At 44.6% G+C, this 7,777-nt stretch overlaps 1 long non-coding RNA gene across 1 annotated transcript; it reads left to right on the plus strand.

Moving 5' to 3' along the window:
* The first annotated feature begins 1,307 nt into the window (after positions 1-1,307).
* Positions 1,308-6,728, plus strand: LOC118147363 (uncharacterized). The gene is made up of 2 exons (XR_004733686.3): positions 1,308-2,055; positions 5,432-6,728. It is a non-coding gene; the product is annotated as an uncharacterized LOC118147363 (long non-coding RNA).
* Positions 6,729-7,777: the final 1,049 nt, after the last annotated feature.

Below are 7,777 nucleotides of genomic sequence, written 5' to 3' on the forward strand. Positions count from 1 at the left end.
TGACCACTGAGGGCCAAGACCGTGTTCAGCCTACTCTCCAGGGTGTTTCTGTGCCTGCTTGCAGATGCCTGGTAACTTTTTCTGCTTAATGGAAAGCTGAGCTGGTCTAAATTTAACTTTAAAGATATCCTTTAAAAAAATTAAGGCGCAATTATCTCCCATAAAGGTTTTCTCTCCCTGTAAGCATCAGGGATTTGTGGTTGCAAGAAAAGAGGTCCCAAGTTGGACCAACCACTTGGGACTCTTGGGAAGTGCCCCTGGGCAGGGGGATACTGGGTGCAGAGGGTGATCTTTCAAAGGTCCCTTTTCCCAAGGGCCTTTGGGAAGGGCACCCCTACTCTCACTTGAAGATTAAAACCTCTTGGATCCAGAAGCAAAGCAAATTCTGACTCCAGTTCCTAGGTAGGCTCAAGTAGGCTGGAATCACGACCAGATCACCAACCAGAGAGTACTGACCTAGCTTAGTCAGACTCACTATGTGAGTCTTGGTTAAGTCATTTACCTTCCCCCAGCCTTCAATTCCTTATCTGTAAAATGGAGGGAAAATACCTCTTCTAACAAGCAAATGAGTAATTGGTGAAAGCTGAATGCAAGGTGCTGGTGTTATCCAAGCACTCAAAGAGGGGAAGGGAAAACTTGCTGTCTGGGGAGCAGAGGCAGCAGGAACCATGCCACTTTTGTTGGAGAGTTGCTTGCTTCCTGGAGTTTCTTGGGGACATGAGAATGATGTACCCACTGTGGCAGCCACCATCCTCCCTGCCTCTCTCTCCCCATAGAGCTCTGTAGGAGAAGCTCCTGTAGCTGTGTGCAGGTGAGACAGCTGTAAATCAGGGCTCCAGAATTCCTTCTCCAACATGTTTCCTCCAAGACATGTACTGAGAAATTGAGGTGTCTACTCAAAGCCTCTTGTGTTTGGTACCTTGTCTTTCAGCCACAGGGCAGTCCTGTCTCACAGTCCCAGAGAGTTCTTGAATGGGCTGTAGATAAGAAGTTGTGGACTGGGAACCACAGTTGAAATTAAACAGCCCAGGCTGGGCGTGGTGGCTCATGCCTGTATTCCCAGCACTTTGGGAGGCCGAGAGGGGCAGACTGCAATGTCAGGAGTTCGAGATCAGCCTGGCCAACATGGTGAAAGCCCGTCTGTACTAAAAATACAAAACCTAGCTGAGTGTGGTGGCACTTGCCTGTAATTCCAGCTACTCAGGAAGCTGAAGTAGGAGAATCATTTAAACCTGGGAATCAGAGGTTGCAATGAGCCAAGATGGCGCTATTGCACTCCAGCCTGAGCGACTGATCAATACGAGAGAGAGAGAGAGAGAGAGAGAGAGAGAGAGAGAGAGAGAGAGAGAGAGAGAACGAGCCCTGAAAAGGTGAGAGCACTGTTGCCAGCCCTTTCAAGATTTACCTGCACTCTAAAACCATCGCACAGAATGCCGGGGTTGATCTAGCATTTGCTTTTATCAGAATTCTGCACACTGAAAGGTTGGAGCAGGCTCCCCAGCCACTGCTTTGGTCCGGCAAAGGCCCAAGTAGATGACCATCATAGGAGAAGTTGGGGGAGCAGCAAGAGAACTCACCTCTGCAGCATCCAAAGCACCTTGGATCTCTTTCAGGAGCTTCGCCCTGGACCTGCAGGTTTGGGCCTGCAAAGCGTTCTGCTGCAGGCTCTGCAGGGGACCCCCAGGCAAGCTGCTAAGCTGCTGAGCTGCTGTTGGCTCCAGGCAGAAGCTGCAGCACAGGAGTCCATTGCTCAGCGCTTTGTGATGCTGCTTCTGAGTAACAGATGGCAGACAGTTACACAACACCGCCAGGCTTTTGAGATGTGCAGCAACACCACACTGCTCACCACACTGCTGGGATGCTGAGGTGCTTCATTCCGACTGTTAGGCATATGGGGAAACTGAGGCCCTGGGGTGAAGACAGCTCCATGCAGGACCTGGGAGAGTGGGAATTTCCTTCCAAGAATGATTCGCTTCTCAAATCATTATTTTGTCCTCTACTCAAGTTGGGAAGATTTCCTGGGCCTACGGAAGCTGTCAAGGGAATCCAGGTTTGGTAGGTGTCATTAGCTGATCCAGCCAGAGAGCAAATTAATCTGGGTTGTCAAACCAGTAAATGCCCTTAGGACTGAAGTCTATTTCAAGTGTTACTTCAAACATCTGGAAGTGAAGTGAGTGACCATATTGGACTTGGTTCTGTAGGTCTCTCCAGGTACCCAGTCTATCCAGGGGCCCCCATGCTCAGGAATATATTTGGAACTCTTTAATACTCAGCTTTAAGTGTGGGAATCATAGTGAGATCCTGTCTCCAAACAAACAAACAAACAAATACCCAGGAGTTAAATAGCATGTGTCTGCAGTCCCAGGCACTTGGGAAGCTAAGACAGGAGGATTACTTGAACCCAGGATTTTGAGGCTGCAGTGAGCTACGATCTCACCACTGCACTCCAGCCTGGGTGATGGAGCCAGACCCTTTCTCAAAATAAATAAATAAATAAACAAAATAACCAGCTTAAGTAATGCAGAGCATGGTTGATCCCAGTGGGGGATTAGCTATCATTGGCGATTAATCCAAGTTACTTTTTTCTTATCACAGCCAATATAAGGAGGAAAAGCTCCTAGCAAAATATTTAACATGGCAGGAGATGAAAAAAATACACTTTGAATTAGGACTCTCCTGGTGTCCTAAAACGCATCTACCTCCCTGTCTTGATATTTTTTAGCAAGCTCCTCATTTTTTGCTGCGTCTGTGGTTTCCCATCTGCAATGTCATGTTCTCTCAAAGACCCTCCCAGCTGACACATTTAGGTTTCTGACCTTCCTTGTCCTGGGTCAGGACCTTCTTTACCACTCCTGCTGGCGAGTTCTGTGTAAGCTGTTCTCCTCACAGCCGAAGACATTAGAGAGCAAATTGGGTACTGGAGCAGATGTGAGTCATTCATGTTAGTATAAAAACTATGGAATGAAACCCATTATGGCCCGGAAAGCTGTGTAAAGCAGCATATGGAGCAAATGCAAGCTGGAAGCAGGAGGAAGCTATGAAGTCCGATGCATATGCTCTGCGGCGGCTTTTGCTGTGGGTTCTCACACTTCGCTTCTCGTTTCCTGTAGCCGTCTCCCTGTCATTCTCGCTCAGCCCACTGCAGAGGCTGCAGCCTTTGTTCCTTTTGGATCAGATTCTCTGAGTCCCTCCTCTCTGCCCACTGTGTGACTTCAGGGAGGCTGTGTGAGCGCAAGTGGCTGTGTGTGTGCGGCTTGCCATCTGCACGCTTAGACCTGTCACAACCAGCGAGACACCCTCTGTGCCAACCTAATGAAATTTCACCCACAAAGGCCCAGACAGTTTTCTGTTGAGGTCTTTACCTCTTCTGGGCCATAGAGAAAGGTAAGCGGTAGCCAGGCGGATTGCAGTTCAGTGGGAAGATGAGTCGTACACATGTTGGCGCAGCCCTGGCAGGGTTCCCCAGCAGCAAAAAGAGAAGCAGTGAAAATTCAAAGATCTGTCTGTCTTTATTCCACAGTCCTACAGATACAAGTCTTTGGGCTGACTCCTGCAGTTGGCTCTGTTCAAGTTCTCCAGTGTAAATAATACATCAACCCCCCTTTCCTCTGTGTTTCTCTCCATTTTCCTTGCCACTGTAGAGCCTGTCAAAACCGCATGTCCCGGGCCTCCTGCAAGGCTTTCTTATAAAGTGAGTGATGGAATAGTTTAAACCACATGGTAAATGAGGTTGAGCTATTACCAATCTCTTACCTCATCTTTCTGCCACGTGTCGGTGCATCTTTGTCAAAAGAATAAAGCCAGCTGGCTTTTCCTCTCATCTTTGATGACTAGATGGGTGGCTTTATCTAAGGGATCTGACAGTCACCTTTCTGGATCTTTCTCTTTCCATTAAGCAACTCCTTTCACCACCCCACTACCCTCAACTCCTCTCCCTCCTTTTATTCTTATATACTGCTGTATAATTCAATTCTTTGAAAGGGATCTACATCTTTGCATTTCAAACGCCTGTTTCTTTTATTGTTTGAAATGTCCCAAACTTTCTTTGTTCCTCACCCAAATGCCAAGTGTAAAACTTAATATTACTACAATGATATGCCTTTGCTGGTTGTGTAAAATGGTTTGATCTTCAGTGATGGTGCCCTGTGGTGATCTGAGACATTTTCCTTATCTTGCCCCACACCCCCCCAAAAATGCAAAGTTCTAGCATGAAGGTGTGACCCAGTTTGCCTAAAGAAAAGTAAAAGACTGGGCGTGGTGCCTCACACCTGTAATCCCAGCACTTTGGGAGGCTGAGGCTGGCAGATCACCTGAGGTCAGAGTTAGAGACCAGCCTGGCCAACATGGCGAAACCCCATCTCTACCAAAAAATACAAAAATTAGCTGGGCGTGGTGGCAGGTGCCTGTAATCCCAGCTACTCGGGAGGCTAAGGCAGGAGGATGGCTTGAATCCAGGAGGTGGAGGTTGCAGTGAGCCAAGAGTGCACCATTGCACTCCAGCCTGGGCAACAACAGTGATACTTTGTCTCAAAAAAAAAAAAAAAAAAAAAAAGAAAAGAAAAAAAGAATAAAGAAAAGAAAAGAAATTTAAAAAAAGAAGAGTAAAGTAAAAGAAAATTAACATTATTCACTTGAATTATCTAGAGGAGAATCTAAAAGAGGGCAGCACAGGCAGAAAAAAACAGAGGAAACTAAGAACAGATGTCACTCCCCAGGTCCCCAGTTTCAGACAGCCAAATCCAAGAACCTCCTGCGTTATCTCTGACAAAGACAGTCTTTCCTGTTAGGCTTAAACTTAGAGCATGAGTGAAAGGCAGAAGTAGGCAGGAGAGCTCAAATCCAAGAAGGAACAGAATTGTGATGGGGCCTCTCCAATCTGGCTAGGACTTCAATAGCAGGAGGAGCCAAGTATACCCCATGAGTGGATGTGGGACAATCCAGTATAACCTCTAGTTAGATGGTAGATTTTGTCATCAAGTCACTACCAGATATTGCACATTGAGCAGGGTGACTTTATGCTCAAGTTTTCTTGGGAAAATCCTGGTTTATTCTCATTTTTCTGGCAGAATTAATACTGCTTCATTTTACTTTCAAGAAATTTCAATTTTAAACAATAAATTAGAGGCCACTCTAATGAACAGGAGGACTTCTGGTAATGATTATAGAAGGAAAATTGCTTTTCTTAGATGAGTAAAAATGTGGGTTTGCTATTTAAGTTGTTTTGTGTGTGTGCTGAACTTGAGATACTCTAAATGTCCACATGGGACATTATTCTAAATAAATAATATTCAAGATGATTATTCAAAGAAGAGATGATTTGGACAAATAAAGCCAGCTTTAAGTAACTAAGGAAGTAATTAGGTTGTGCATATCAGTCAATGACAGTCTTACCCCTTCCACCCAACTAAAGATGTTTTTACCCATGTTACAGCTCATGGAAGCAGCCAGGTAGCAGCAGACTCTGTCTGTGAAGAGCAAGGGATTCCTAACACCAGACTTCAATCATTCTTCCAACAACCTCTTTCTTTCACCCACATATCTACAGGGGCCATGAAAGTAACATGAATCAGTGAAATGGAATAGGTTCAGGAGGAAAAAACAGCATAACACCATGACAACAATGAAACTGATATTCAACCTTCATGTTGAGGACACAGGAGGGAGCATTGCAGTCCACACAGGACGAGCAAGGAATCAGCTCCAACTCATCATTGCCAGTGCCAGTAGAGTGTTGTCAGAGTTTCCCAACTTCTCAACAGAAGCATAAGTCCAGATGATGATGTGAAACCTCCTGGATTTTAACTGCTATCAACTAGTTCAACAATCCCTGCCACCAGCCCACCAAAACATTGGATGGGGTAAATAAACAGGTCTGCAGTCCAAATCCAGCCTGCTGCTTACCAGTTTGCAACCTCTACTTGAGCCACCAATGTTTCCATAAGCACTGAAGTTTTCCTGGTTTCCATCTTCTAATGTGGGAACAGATTTACCCAGCTAGGACAAAGTGGAAAGAATGCACCAGATTATATTAGGAGGGGCCTTGGACCCTAACATAGTTCAACACCCCTCATTTTGTAATTGAGGAAAGTGGAGCTAAGAGGAATTGCATGAACTGCCTGCAGCAGGGTGAGTTCATTGGTAAAGTGTGGGCTATAATACATCTACCTTACCCTACATTGCTCCCAAGTGACATCCTTCACTAGGTTTCACAGGACAAGTGAATCAGGGAGCTGAGACATTTCTGGAGGGGGTGGAGGGTAACTACTGCTAAGCCCAGAAGTTTCTAGGAAATGTGCAAAACAAAGAACAAAGACACTGTGAGCAAGACTCCGGGTAGTTTGCTGTGAGGAATACAAGTGAATAAGGCCTATTCCAGCTCTTCTAGAAGATGTAAGCAGGTGATTTGATCAAAGACTTGAGTGTTAAAAGATCTGGTCCTTCCTCTTGAGTTTCTGTTGAGTAATGTTGAGTCCTAGATAAAGGCATTTCAGTCCACCTGAGAAATAGCCACATTGCAACAGGAAAGTTGTTTCTGCAGCTATGCCCTGCACCTGTCTTCGGTTTCCCTCTAAGTGCTCTGCAAATGTTAATTAAACATAGATTATTTGAGAAGTGCTTTTCGTGTTTGAACTCAACTGGGCTGCGCCAGATGATGATATTAATATCATTCCCCTGTTGGCAGAATGCTGTTTTTTAAAATAAAAACTCTTTTCCTTTTACAGTTTTTGCCACACAGACAATTTATTTTGCACATCCTCTGGCTATTTCACCTTTTGTGTCATCATTTTCATGAGACAAGTGAAAATAATATTTCTCTTATGCTCCAAAGAGCCAAATCCCTTTTTCTAGCTTGATCCGAAGAAGGCCAGTTGTAGCCGTAATGGGAAAAAGCCTGATGTACAGTCCAAGTGCAAATCCTCAGGGAGAAATAATGCATCTCTTTGGGGGAAAAAATAGCTTATACTTATAAGGTAGGAGATTTTCAATTTATAAAGGTTTCCTATTTCTTTCAATTGCCAGGATAACTGCATTCCAGAAAGGTTGGGCTTCTCCTGTGTAAGGCAGAACTGCTCTTTTAGATCTGGGATGTAGATTTAAAAATGATGAGTGACAAGCATCCCTCTCCATGCCCTGGACCACTGCCCTGGGGGTTTTAAAGCAGTGCAGATCAAAGGGTTAAAATCCATTACCCAGAGAGATGGAAAAGTTCCTCTCAGTGATTTCTTCCCCCATCATTGCTCTCAGGCCTGAATTCCAAATTGATTTCCTTAATAACTATTAAATATCTTTTTAATTAAACCAGGCATCCTCTTCCTTGGCAAACTTTTCTTGATGACATCTCTGGTTAATTAAAGGTTTAAGCTGCAAAGACGTATTACATAAGAACAAGGGAAGCTGCTTTATGGCGCGCCAGTGAAGGATCCTGCTGATTCCTGCTGCAGAAGCCAGGGCTATACCAGAGAGCTGTTCTTGTTTCCCTTTACAGCATTTCCTTTCTTTTAGAGGCCCCAGAAAGTGTTAATAATAAAAATGGTTTGGTGAGTGGGGGTTAATTTTTCTGTTTCCTGAGGTTGAGTTTCTCCTTTCATGCTTGCCTGGTAAGTGTTCATCAAGTGTTTTTCATTAAAAACATCACTCATTTTGATCACGATTCACTGATGCTGACAAAACATTTTACCTTTTCATCCAAAATTCCTGAGGTAGTTGATACATTTGGTAATCAAAGAACAATGAATAAAAACCTCTTTTCACCCATCAATAACATGCAACCACCTCT

The sequence above is a fragment of the Callithrix jacchus genome, chromosome 14, assembly GCF_049354715.1.
Source record: "Callithrix jacchus isolate 240 chromosome 14, calJac240_pri, whole genome shotgun sequence".
NCBI classification, from domain to species: Eukaryota; Metazoa; Chordata; class Mammalia; order Primates; family Cebidae; genus Callithrix; species Callithrix jacchus.